Source organism: Rhynchophorus ferrugineus, unplaced genomic scaffold (genome assembly GCF_030347505.1).
Source record: "Rhynchophorus ferrugineus isolate W39M unplaced genomic scaffold, kcgeb_rfMv2 rfM14, whole genome shotgun sequence".
Lineage (NCBI taxonomy): Eukaryota > Metazoa > Arthropoda > Insecta > Coleoptera > Curculionidae > Rhynchophorus > Rhynchophorus ferrugineus.
The window spans coordinates 3,424,959-3,439,286 of NW_027472593.1; positions in this window are offsets into that span (position 1 = coordinate 3,424,959).

Here is a 14,328-nt window from a genome sequence, read left to right on the forward strand (position 1 = left end):
ATATTCCAAGTAATATTCGGCGTGCTAACTACGTAGCCGTTTGCCAAATTGAATTATTTATTATAACTTTCGAGATACAGGCTATCGCAATTTTATATTTTAGTCTCTGTTTTTTAAAATAGGCAAAAAGTTTAAAATAGTATTAATAATATCGGATTTCGTTCCAATTCACATTCCAAGTAATATTCGGCGTGCTAATTACGTAGCCGTTTGCCAAATTGGATTATTTCTTATAATTTCCGAAATACAAGCAATCGCAATTTTACATTTTAGTCTCTGTTTTTTAAAATTGACCGAAATTTAAAATGAGTCTTATTAATTTCGGATTTCGTTCCAATTCATATTCCAAGTAATAATAGGCGTGCAAATTACGTAGAAGTTTGTCAAATTGGATTATTTCTTATATTTTCCGAGGTACAGGCTATCGGAATTTTACATTTTAGCCTCTGCTCTTTAAAATGGACCAAAATTTTAAGAGTCTTATTAATTTCGGATTTCGTTCCAACTCATATTCCAAGTAATAATAGGCGTGCTAATTATGTAGCGGTTTGCCAAATTGGATTATTTCTTATAATTTCCGAAATACAAGCAATCGCAATTTTACATTTTAGTCTCTGTTTTTTAAAATTGACCGAAATTTAAAATGAGTCTTATTAATTTCGGATTTCGTTCCAATTCGTATTCCAAGTAATAATAGGCGTGCTAATTACGTAGCCGTTTGCCAAATTGGATTATTTCATATATTTTCCGAGGTACAGGCTATCGGAATTTTACATTTTAGCCTCTTCTCTTTAAAATTGACCAAAATTTTAACAGTCTTATTAATTTGAGATTTCTTTCCACTTCATATACCAAGTAATATTCGGCGTGCTAATTACGTAGCCGTTTGCTAAATTAGATTATTTTTTATTGTTTTCGAGATACAGGCTATCAGAATTTTACATTTTAGTCTCTGCTTTTTAAAACTGACCAACATTTTAATAGTCTTATTAATTTCGGATTTCGTTCCAATTCACATTCCAAGTAATATTCGGAATGCTAATTACGTAGCCCTTTGCCAATTGGATTATTTCTTATAGTTTTCGAAATACAATCAATCGCAATTTTACATTTTAGTCTCTGTCTTTTAAAATTGACCGAAATTTAAAATGAGTCTTATTAATTTCGGATTTCGTTCCAATTCATATTCCAAGTTATAATAGGCGTGCTAATTACGTAGCCATTTGCCAAATTGAATTATTTATTATAGTTTTCGAAGTACAGGAAATCGGAATTTTACATTTTAGTCTCTGTTTTTTAAAATTGACCGAAATTTTAAAAGAGTCATTAATTTCGGATTTCGTTCCTACTCATATTCCAAGTAATATTCATCGTACTAATTACGTAGTCGTATGCCAAATTTTATTATTTCTTATATTTTCCGAGGTACAGGCTATCAGAATTTTACATTTTTTTTCCTCTGCCTTTTAAAATTGACCAAAATTTCATGAGTATAATTAATTTCGGATTTCGTTACAATTCATATTCCAAGTAATATTCGGCGTGCTAATTACGTAGCCGTTTGCCAAATTGAATTATTTATTATAGTTTTCGAGATACAGGATATCGCAATTTTATATTTTAGTCTATGTTTTTTAAAATAGGCAAAAATTTTAAAATAGTATTATTAATATCGGATTTCTCTTCAATTCACATTCCAAGTAATATTCGGAATGCTAATTACGTAGCCCTTTGCCAATTGGATTATTTCTTATAGTTTCCGAAATACAGGCTATCAAAATTTTACATTTTACTCTCTGTTTTTTATAAATGACCAATATTTTTAAAGCGTATTATTAATATAGGATTTCGTTCCAATTCACATACCAAGTAATATTCTTCATTCTAATTACGTGTCCGTTTACCAAATTGTATTATTTCTTATAGTTTTAGAGATACTTTCTATCGGAATTTTACATTTTAGTCACTGCTTTTTAAAATAGGCAAAAAGTTTAAAATAGTATTAATAATATCGGATTTCGTTCCAATTCACATTCCAAGTAATATTCGGCGTGCTAATTACGTAGCCGTTTGCCAAATTGGATTATTTCTTATATTTTCCGAGGTACAGGCTATCGGAATTTTACATTTTAGCCTCTGCTCTTTAAAATTGACCAAAATTTTAAGAGTCTTATTAATTTGAGATTTCTTTCCAATTCATATACCAAGTAATATTCGGCGTGCTAATTACGTAGCCGTTTGCTAAATTAGATTATTTTTTATTGTTTTCGAGATACAGGCTATCAGAATTTTACATTTTAGTCTCTGCTTTTTAAAATTGACCAAAATTTTAATAGTCTTATTAATTTCGGATTTCGTTCCAATTCACATTCCAAGTAATATTCGGAATGCTAATTACGTAGCCCTTTGCCAATTGGATTATTTCTTATAGTTTCCGTTTCTTAAAATTGACCGAAATTTTGAAAGAGTCTTATTAATTTCGGATTTCGATTCAACTCATATTCCAAGTAATAATCGGCGTGCTAATTACGTAGCCGTTTGCCAAATTGGATTATTTCTATAGTTTTCGGGATACAGGCTATCGCAATTTTACATTTTAGTCTCTGTTTTTTAAAATAGGCAAAAATTTTAAAAGAGTATTATTAATATTGGATTTCGTTATAATTCCCATTCCAAGTAATATTCGGCATGCTAATTACGTGGCCGTTTGCCAAATTGAATTATTTATTACAGTTTTCGAGATACAGGATATCGCAATTTTATATTTTAGTCCCTGTTTTTTAAAATAGCAAAAATTTTAAAATAGTATTATTAATATCGGATTTCTTTTCAATTCACATTCCGAGTAATATTCGGAATGCTAATAACGTAGCCCTTTGCCAATTGGATTATTTCTTATAATTTTCGAAATACAAGCAATCGCAATTTTATATTTTAGTCTCTGTTTTTTAAAATTGACCGAAATTTAAAATGAGTCTTATTAATTTCGGATTTCGTTCCAATTCATATTCCAAGTAATAATAGGCGTGCTAATTACGTAGCCATTTGCCAAATTGAATTATTTATTATAGTTTTCGAAGTACAGGAAATCGGAATTTTACATTTTAGTCTCTGTTTTTTTAAATTGACCGAAATTTTAAAAGAGTCATTAATTTCGAATTTCGTTCCTACACATATTCCAAGTAATGATCATCGTACTAATTACGTAGTCGTATGCCAAATTTTATTATTTCTTATATTTTCCGAGGTACAGGCTATAAGAATTTTACATTTTTTTCTCTGCCTTTTAAAATTGACCAAAATTTCATGAGTCTTATTAATTTCGGATTTCGTTACAATTCATATTCCAAGTAATATTCGGCGTGCTAATTACGTAGCCGTTTGCCAAATTGAATTATTTATTATAGTTTTCGAGATACAGGATATCGCAATTTTATATTTTAGTCTATGTTTTTTAAAATAGGCAAAAATTTTAAAATAGTATTATTAATTTCGGATTTCTTTTCAATTCACATTCCAAGTAATATTCGGAATGCTAATTACGTAGCCCTTTGCCAATTGGATTATTTCGTATAGTTTCCGAAATACAGGCTATCAGAATTTTACATTTTACTCTCTGTTTTTTATAAATGACCAATATTTTTAAAGGGTATTATTAATATAGGATTTCGTTCCAATTCACATTCCAAGTAATATTCTTCATTCTAATTACGTATCCGTTTACCAAATTGTATTATTTCTTATAGTTTTAGAGATACATTCTATCGAAATTTTACATTTTAGTCTCTGCTTTTTATAATTGACCAAAATTTTAAGAGTCTTATTAATTTCTTATTTCTTTGCAATTCATATTCCAAGTAATATTCGGCGTGCTAATTACGTGGCCGTTTGCCAAATTGGATTATTTCTTATGGTTTTCGATATACAGGCTATCAGAATTTTATATTTTAGTCTCTGTTTCTTAAAATAGGCAAAAAGTTTAAAATAGTATTAATAATATTGGATTTCGTTCCAATTCACATTCCAAGTAATATTCGGCGTGCTAATTACGTAGCCGTTTGCCAAATTGGATTATTTTTTATAATTTCCGAAATACAAGCAATCGCAATTTTACATTTTAGTCTCTGTTTTTTAAAATTGACCGAAATTTAAAATGAGTCTTATTAATTTCGGATTTCGTTCCAATTCATATTCCAAGTAATAATAGGCGTGCAAATTACGTAGCCGTTTGCCAAATTGGATTATTTCTTATATTTTCCGAGGTACAGGCTATCGGAATTTTACATTTTAGCCTCTGCTCTTTAAAATTGACCAAAATTTTAAGAATCTTATTAATTTCGGATTTCGTTCCAACTCATATTCCAAGTAATAATAGGCGTGCTAATTATGTAGCCGTTTGCCAAATTGGATTATTTCTTATATTTTCCGAGGTACAGGCTATCGGAATTTTACATTTTAGTTTCTGCTCTTTAAAATTGACCAAAATTTTAAGAGTCTTATTAATTTCGGATTTCGTTCCAACTCATTCCAAGTAATAATAGGCGTGCTAATTACGTAGCCATTTGCCAAATTGAATTATTTATTATAGTTTTCGAAGTACAGGAAATCGGAATTTTACATTTTACTCTCTGTTTTTTATAAATGACCAATATTTTTAAAGGGTATTATTAATATAGGATTTCGTTCCAATTCACATTCCAAGTAATATTCTTCATTCTAATTACGTATCCGTTTACCAAATTGTATTATTTCTTATAGTTTTAGAGATACATTCTATCGAAATTTTATATTTTAGTCTCTGTTTTTTAAAATAGGCAAAAATTTTAAAATAGAATTATTAATATCAGATTTCGTTCCAATTCATATTCCCAGTAATATTCGGCGTGCTAATTACGTAGCGGTTTGCCAAATTGAATTATTTATTATAGCTTTCGAGATACAGGCTTTCGCAATTTCATATTTTGGTCTCTGTTTTTAAAATAGGTAAAAATTTTAAAATAGTATTATTAATATCGGATTCCGTTCCAATTCACATTGCAAATAATATTCGGAATGCTAATTACGTGGCCCTTTGCCAATTGGATTATTTATTATAGTTTCCGAAATACAAGCAATCGCAATTTTACATATTAGTCTCTGTTTTTTAAAATTGACCGAAATTTAAAATGAGTCTTATTAATTTCGGATTTCGTTCCAATTCATATTCCAAGTAATAATAGGCGTGCTAATTATGGAGCCGTTTGCCAAATTGGATTATTTCTTATATTTTCCGAGGTACAGGCTATCGGAATTTTATATATTAGCCTCTGCTCTTTAAAATTGACCAAAATTTTAAGAGTCTTATTAATTTCGGATTTCGTTCCAATTCATATTCCAAGTAATAATAGGCGTGCTAATTACGTAGCCATTTGCCAAATTGAATTATTCATTATAGTTTTCGAGATACAGGCAATTGGAATTTTACATTTTACTCTCTGTTTTTTATAAATGAGCAATATTTTAAAAGAGTATTATTAATATAGGATTTCGTTATAATTCACATTCCAAGCAATATTCGGCGTGCTAATTACGTAGCCGTTTTCCAAATTGGATTATTTCTTATAGTTTTCGACATACAGGCTATCGCAATTTTATATTTTAGTCTCTGTTTTTTAAAATAGGCAAAAATTTTAAAATAGAATTATTAATATCAGATTTCGTTCCAATTCATATTCCCAGTAATATTCGGCGTGCTAATTACGTAGCGGTTTGCCAAATTGAATTATTTATTATAGCTTTCGAGATACAGGCTTTCGCAATTTCATATTTTGGTCTCTGTTTTTAAAATAGGTAAAAATTTTAAAATAGTATTATTAATATCGGATTCCGTTCCAATTCACATTGCAAATAATATTCGGAATGCTAATTACGTGGCCCTTTGAAAATTGGATTATTTATTATAGTTTCCGAAATACAAGCAATCGCAATTTTACATATTAGTCTCTGTTTTTTAAAATTGACCGAAATTTAAAATGAGTCTTATTAATTTCGGATTTCGTTCCAATTCATATTCCAAGTAATAATAGGCGTGCTAATTATGGAGCCGTTTGCCAAATTGGATTATTTCTTATATTTTCCGAGGTACAGGCTATCGGAATTTTATATATTAGCCTCTGCTCTTTAAAATTGACCAAAATTTTAAGAGTCTTATTAATTTCGGATTTCGTTCCAATTCATATTCCAAGTAATAATAGGCGTGCTAATTACGTAGCCATTTGCCAAATTGAATTATTCATTATAGTTTTCGAGATACAGGCATTTGGAATTTTACATTTTAGTCTCTGTTTTTTAAAATTGACCGAAATTTTAAAAGAGCCTTATAAATTTCGGATTTCGTTCCTACTCATATTCCAAGTAATAATCCGCGTGCTAATTACGTAGCCGTTTGTCAAATTGAATTATTTATTACAGTTTTCGAGATACAATGTATCGCAATTTTATATTTTAGTCTCTGTTTTTTAAAATAGGCAAAAATTTTAAAATAGTAATATTAATATCGGATTTCGTTCCAATTCACATTCCAAGTAATATTCGGAATGCTAATTACGTAGCCCTTTACCAATTGGATTATTTCTTATAGATTCCGAAATACAGGCTATCGGAATTTTACATTTTACTCTCTGTTTTTTATAAATGAGCAATATTTTAAAAGAGTATTATTAATATAGGATTTCGTTCCTATTCACATTCAAATTAATATTCTTCATGCTAATTACGTATCCGTTTACCAAATTGTATTATTTCTTATAGTTTTAGAGATACATTCTATCGGAATTTTACATTTTAGTCTGCTTTTTATAATTGACAAAAATTTTAAGAGCCTTATTAATTTGGTATTTCTTTGCAATTCATATACCAAGTAATATTCGGCGTGCTAATTACGTATCCGTTTGCCAAATTGGATTATTTCTTATGGTTTTCAATAAACAGGCTATCAGAATTTTACATTTTTATCTCTGTTTTTTAAAATTGACCAAAATTTTAATAGTCTTATTAATTTCGGATTTGGTTCCAATTCATATTGCAAGTAATATTAGACGTGCTAATTACGTAGCGGCTTGCCAAATTGAAGTATTAATTATAGATTTCGAAGTACAGGAAATCGGAATTTTACATTTTAGTCTCTGTTTTTTTAAAATTGACCGAAATTTTAAAAGAATCATTAATTTCGGATTTCGTTCCTACTCATATTCCAAGTAATATTCATCGTACTAATTACGTAGTCGTATGCCAAATTGGATTATTTCTTATATTTCCTGAGGTACAGGCTATCAGAATTTTACATTTTTTTCTCTGCCTTTTAAAATTGACCAAAATTTCATGAGCCTTATTAATTTCGGATTTCGTTACAATTCATATTCCAAGTAATATTCTGCGTGCTAATTACGTAGCCGTTTGCCAAATTGAATTATTTATTATAGTTTTCGAGATACAGGATATCGCAATTTTATATTTTAGTCTCTGTTTCTTAAAATAGGCAAAAATTTTAAAATAGTATTATTAATATCGGATTTCTTTTCAATTAACATTCCTAGTAATATTTGGAATGCTAATTACGTAGCCCTTTGCCAATTGGATTATTTCTTATAGTTTCCGAAATACAGGCTATCGGAATTTTACATTTTACTCTCTGTTTTTTAAAATAGGTAAAAATTTTAAAAGTGTTATTAATATAGGATTTCGTTCCAATTCACATTCCAAGTAATATTCGGAATGCTAATTACGTAGCACTTTGCCAATTGGATTATTTCTTATAGTTTCCGAAATACAAGCAATCGCAATTTTATATATTAGTCTCTGTTTTTTAAAATTGACCGAAATTTAAAATGAGTCTTATTAATTTCGGATTTCGTTCCAATTCATATTCCAAGTAATGATAGGCGTGCTAATTACGTAGCCATTTGCCATATTGGATTATTTCTTATATTTTCCGAGGTACAGGCTATCGGAATTTTACATTTTAGCCTCTGCTCTTTAAAATTGACCAAAATTTTAAGAATCTTATTAATTTGAGATTACTTTCCAATTCATATTCCAAGTAATATTCGGCGTGCAAATTACGTAGCCCTTTGCTAAATTGGATTATTTCTTATAGTTTTCGAGATACAGGCTATCAGATTTTTACTTTTTTTTCTGTTTTTTAAAATTGACCAAAATTTTAATAGTCTTATTACTTTCGGATTTCGTTCCAATTCATATTCCAAATAATAATAGGCGTGCTAATTACCTATCCATTTGCCAAATTGGACTATTTCTTATATTTTCCGAGGTACAGGCTATCGGAATTTTACATTTTAGCCTCTGCTCTTTAAAGTTTACCAAAATTTTAAGAGTCTTAATAATTTGAGATTTCTTTCCAATTCATATTCCAAGTAATATTCGGCGTGCTAATTACGTAGCCATTTGCCAAATTGAATTGTTCATTATAGTTTTCGAGATACAGGCAATTGGAATTTTACATTTTAGTCTCTGTTTTTTAAAACTGACCGAAATTTTAAAAGAGTCTTATAAATTTCGGATTTCGTTCCTACTCATATTCCAAGTAATAATCCGCGTGCTAATTACGTAGCCGTTTGTCAAATTGAATTATTTATTATAGCTTTCGAGAAACAATCTATCGCAATTTTATATATTAGTCTCTGTTTTTTAAAATAGGCAAAAATTTTAAAATAGTAATATTAATATCGGATTTCGTTCCAATTCACATTCCAAGTAATATTCGGAATGCCAATTACGTAGACCTCTACCAATTGGATTATTTCTTATAGTTTCCGAAATACAGGCTATCGGAATTTTACATTTTACTCTCTGTTTTTTATAATTGAGCAATATTTTAAAAGAGTATTATTAATATAGGATTTCGTTCCTATTCACATTCAAATTAATATTCTTCGTGCTAATTACTTATACGTTTACTAAATTGGACTATATCTTATAGTTTTAGAGATACAGGCTATCGGAATTTTACATTTTAGTCTCTGCCTTTTATAATTGATCAAAATTTTAAAAGAGTATTATTAATATCGGATTTCGTTATAATTCCCATTCCAAGCAATATTCGGCGTGCTAATTACGTAGCCGTTTTCCAAATTGGATTATTTCTTATAGTTTTCGACATACAGGCTATCGCAATTTTATATTTTAGTCTCTGTTTTTTAAAATAGGCAAAAATTTTAAAATAGAATTATTAATATCGGATTTCGTTCCAATTCATATTACAAGTAATATTCGGCATAATAATTACGTAGCCGTTTGCCAGATCGAATTATTTATTATAGTTTTCGAGATACAGGCTATCGTAATTTTATATTTTAGACTCTGTTTTTTAATATAGGCAATAATTTTGAAATAATAATATTAATATCGGCTTTCGCTCCAATTCACATCCCAAGTAATATTCGGCATGCTAATTACGTAGCCGTTTGCCATATTGGATTATTTTTTATGGTTTCCGAGGTACAGGCTATCGGAATTTTACATTTTAGTGTCTGCATTTTAAAATTGACCAAAATTTTAAGAGTCTTATTAATTTCAGATTTCTTTAAAATTCATATTCCAAGTAATATACGGCGTGCTGATTACGTAGCCGTTTGCTAAATTGGATTATTTCTTATAGTTTGCGAGATAAAGGCTATCAGAATTTTACATTTTTTTTTTTCTGTTTTTTAAAATTGACCAAAATTTTAACAGTCTTATTAATTTCGGATTTCACTCCAATTCATATTCCAAGTAATATTCGGCGTGCTAATTACGTAGCCGTTTGCCAAATTGAATTATTTATTATAGCTTTCGAGATAGAGGCTATCGCAATTTCATATTTTAGTCTCTGTTTTTTAAAATAGGTAAAAATTTTAAAATAGTATTATTAATATCGGATTTCGTTCCAATTCACATTCCAAGTAATATTCGTAATACTAATTACGTAGCCCTTTGCCAATTGGATTATTTCTTATAGTTTCCCAAATACAGGCAATAGCAATTTTACATTTTAGTCTCTGTTTTTTAAAATTGACCGAAATTTAAAAAGAGTCTTATTAATTTCGGATTTCGTTCCAATTCATATTCCAAGTAATAAAACGCGTGTTAATTACGTAGCCATTTGCAAATTGAATTATTCATTATAGTTTTCGAGATACAGGCAATTGGAATTTTACATTTTAGTCTCTGTTTTTTAAAATTGACCGAAATTTTAAGAGTCTTATAAATTTCGGCTTTCGTTAATACTCATATTCCAAGTAATATTCCGCGTGCTAATTACGTAGCCGTTTGTCAAATTGGATTATTTCTTATGGTTTCCGAAGTACAGGCTATCGGAATTTTACATTTTAGTCTCTGCTTTTTAAAATTGACCAAAATTTTAATAGTCTTATTAATTTCGGATTTCGTTGCAATTCATATTCCAGGTAATATTCGGCGTGCTAATTACCTATCCGTTTGCTAATTTGGATTATTACTTACAGTTTTCGAGATACAGTCTATCAAATTTTTTTATATTTTAGTCTCTGTTTTTTAAAATAGGCAAAAATTTTAAAATAATATTTTTAATATCGGACTTCGTTCCAATTCACATTCCAAGTAATATTCGGAATGCTAATTACGTAGCCCTTTGCCAATTGGATTATTTCTTATAGTTTCCGAAATACAGGCAATCGGAATTTTACATTTTAGTCTCTGTTTTATAAAATTGACCAAAATTTTAAGAGTCTTATTAATTTCGGATTTCGTTCCACTTCATATTCCAAGTAATAATCGGTGTGCTAATTACGTAGCCATTTGCCAAATTGAATTATTTATTATAGTTTTCGAGATACAGGCAATCGGAATTTTACATTTTAGTCTCTGTTTGTTAAATTTGACCGAAATATTAAAAGAGTCTTATTAATTTCGGATTTCGTTCCAACTCATATTCCAAGTAATATTTGGCGCGCTAATTGCGTAGCCGTTTGCCAAATTGAATAATTTCTATAGTTTTCGAGATACAGGCTATCGGAATTTTACATTTTAGTCTCTGTTTTTTAAAATAGGTAAACATTTTAAAATAGTATTATTAATATCGGATTTCGTTCCAATTCACATTCCAAGTAATAATCGGAATGTTAATTACGTAGAGCTTTGCCAATTGGATTATTTCTTATAGTTTCCGAAATACAGGCAATCGCAATTTTACATTTTGTCTCTGTTTTTTAAAATTGACCGAAATTTAAAATGAGTCTTATTAATTTCGGATTTCCTTCCAATTCATATTCCAAGTAATAATAAGCGTGCTAATTATGTAGCCGTTTGCCAAATAGGATTATTTCTTATATTTTCCGAGGTACAGGCTATCGGAATTTTCCATTTTAATCTTTGTTTTTTAAAATTGTCCGAAATTTTAAAAGAGTCTTATTAATTTCGGATTTCGTTCCAATTCACATTCCAAGTAATATTTGGCGTGCTAATTACGTAGCCGTTTGCCAAATTGGATTATTTCTTATAGTTTTCTAGATACAGGCTATCGGAATTTTACAATTTACTCTTTGTTTTTTAAAATAGGCAATAATTTTAAAAGAGTATTATTAATATCAGATTTCGTTCCAACTAATATTCCAAGTAATATTCGGCGTGCTAATTACTTAGCCCTTTGCCAATTGAATTATTTCTTATAGTTTCCGAAATAGAGGCAATCGGAATTTTACATTTTGGTCTCTGTTTTTCAAAATTGACCAATATTTTAATAGTCTTATTAATTTCGGGTTTCGTTCCAATTCACATTCCAAGTAATATTTGGCGTGCTAATTACGTAGCCGTTTGCCAAATTGGATTATTTCTTATATTTTCCGAGGTACAGGCTATCGGAATTTTACATTTTAGCCTCTGCTTTTTAAAATTGACCAAAATTTTAAGAGTCTTATTAATTTAAGATATCTTTCCAATTCATATTCCAAGTAATATTCGGCGTGCTGATTACGTGGCCGTTTGCCAAATTGAATTATTTATTATAGCTTTCGAGATACAGGCTATCGCAATTTCATATTATAGTCTCTATTTTTTAAAAGAGGTAAAAATTTTAAAATATTGTTATTAATATCGGATTTCGTTCCAATTCACATTCCAAGTAATATTCGGAATGCTAATTACGTAGCCCTTTGCCAATTGGATTATTTCTTATAGTTTCCGAAATACAAGCAATCGCAATTTTACATTTTAGTCTCTGTTTTTTAAAATTGACCGAAATTTAAAATGAGCCTTATTAATTTCGGATTTCGTTCCAATACATATTCCAAGTAATAATAGGCGTGCTAATTACGTAGCCATTTGCCAAATTGAATTATTTATTATAGTTTTCGAAGTACAGGAAATCGGAATTTTACATTTAGTCTCTGTTTTTTAAAATTGACCGAAATTTTAAAAGAGCCATTAATTTCGGATTTCGTTCCAATTCATATTCCAAGTAATAATAGGCGTGCTAATTACGTAGCCATTTGCCAAATTGAATTATTCATTATAGTTTTCGAGATACAGGCAATTGGAATTTTACATTTTATCCTCTGTTTTTTAAAATTGACGAAAATTTTAAGTCTTATTAATTTGAGATTTCTTTCCAATTCATATTTCAAGTGATGTTCGGAATGCTAATTACGTAGCCCTTTGCCAATTGGATTATTTATTATAGTTTCTGTTTCTTAAAATTGACCGAAATTTTAAAAGAATCTTATTAATTTCGAATTTCGATCCAACTCATATTCCAAGTAATAATCGGCGTGCTAATTACGTAGCCGTTTGCCAAATTGGATTATTTCTATAGTTTTCGGGATACAGGCTATCGCAATTTTACATTTTAGCCTCTGTTTTTTAAAATTGACCAAAATTTTAAGTCTTATTAATTTGAGATTTCTTTCCAATTCATATTTCAAGTGATGTTCGGCGTGCTAATTACGTAGCCCTTTGCCAATTGGATTATTTCTTATAGTTTCCGAAATACAAGCAATCGAAATTTTACATTTTAGTCTCTGTTTTTTAAAATAGACCGAAATTTAAAATGAGCCTTATTAATTTCGGATTTCGTTCCAATTCATATTCCAAGTAATAATAGGCGTGCTAATTACGTAGCCCTTTGCCAATTGGATTATTTCTTATAGTTTCCGAAATACAGGCTATCAGAATTTTACATTTTACTCTCTGTTTTTTATAAATGACCAATCTTTTTAAAGCGTATTATTAATATAGGATTTCGTTCCAATTCACATTCCAAGTAATATTCTTCATTCTAATTACGTATCCGTTTATCAAATTGTATTATTTCTTATAGTTTTAGAGATACATTCTATCGGAATTTTACATTTTAGTCTCTGCTTTTTATAATTGACCAAAATTTTAAGAGTCTTATTAATTTCTTATTTCTTTGCAATTCATATTCCAAGTAATATTCGTCGTGCTAATTACGTAGCCGTTTGCCAAATTGGATTATTTCTTATGGTTTTCGATATACAGGCTATCAGAATTTTTATTTTTGTCTCTGTTTTTTAAAATTGACCAAAACTTTAATAGTCTTATTAATTTCGGATTTGGTTCCAATTCATATTCCAAGTAATATTCGGCGTGCTAATTACGTAGCCGTTTGCCAAATTGAATTATTTATTATAACTTTCGAGATACAGGCTATCGCAATTTTATATTTTAGTCTCTGTTTTTTAAAATAGGCAAAAAGTTTAAAATAGTATTAATAATATCGGATTTCGTTCCAATTCACATTCCAAGTAATATTCGGCGTGCTAATTACGTAGCCGTTTGCCAAATTGGATTATTTCTTATAATTTCCGAAATACAAGCAATCGCAATTTTACATTTTAGTCTCTGTTTTTTAAAATTGACCGAAATTTAAAATGAGTCTTATTAATTTCGGATTTCGTTCCAATTCATATTCCTAGTAATAATAGGCGTGCAAATTACGTAGAAGTGTGTCAAATTGGATTATTTCTTATATTTTCCGAGGTACAGGCTATCGGATTCTTACATTTTAGCCTTTGCTCTTTAAAATGGACCAAAATTTTAAGAGTCTTATTAATTTCGGATTTCGTTCCAACTCATATTCCAAGTAATAATAGGCGTGCTAATTATGTAGCCGTTTGCCAAATTGGATTATTTCTTATAATTTCCGAAATACAAGCAATCGCAATTTTACATTTTAGTCTCTGTTTTTTAAAATTGACCGAAATTTAAAATGAGTCTTATTAATTTCGGATTTCGTTCCAATTCGTATTCCAAGTAATAATAGGCGTGCTAATTACGTAGCCGTTTGTCAAATTGGAT